The following is a 238-nucleotide window of genomic DNA, read 5'->3' on the forward strand; positions in this document are numbered from 1 at the left end:
TTTAGTTAATTTTCACTTGTGATTTTCTATGCTCCCCTGCCCAGAAATCATTGACCTCTGGGATGGGAGTTAACAGTTGAGCCATGTAATACTTTGTCAGGAACATGAAGTTTTTATGGTAATTAAAGGAAAGCAGGCAGGAGACACAAAAGGCTTCCCTGGGGTGGGCTGGGTTGTTTTCGGTTCGGGCAGCAGAGGATGGAAAGGGACCCCAGCACACACAGGGGCCCTTTGGCCA

The sequence above is a fragment of the Pterocles gutturalis genome, unplaced genomic scaffold (genome assembly GCF_000699245.1).
Source record: "Pterocles gutturalis isolate BGI_N339 unplaced genomic scaffold, ASM69924v1 scaffold46814, whole genome shotgun sequence".
NCBI lineage: Eukaryota > Metazoa > Chordata > Aves > Pterocliformes > Pteroclidae > Pterocles > Pterocles gutturalis.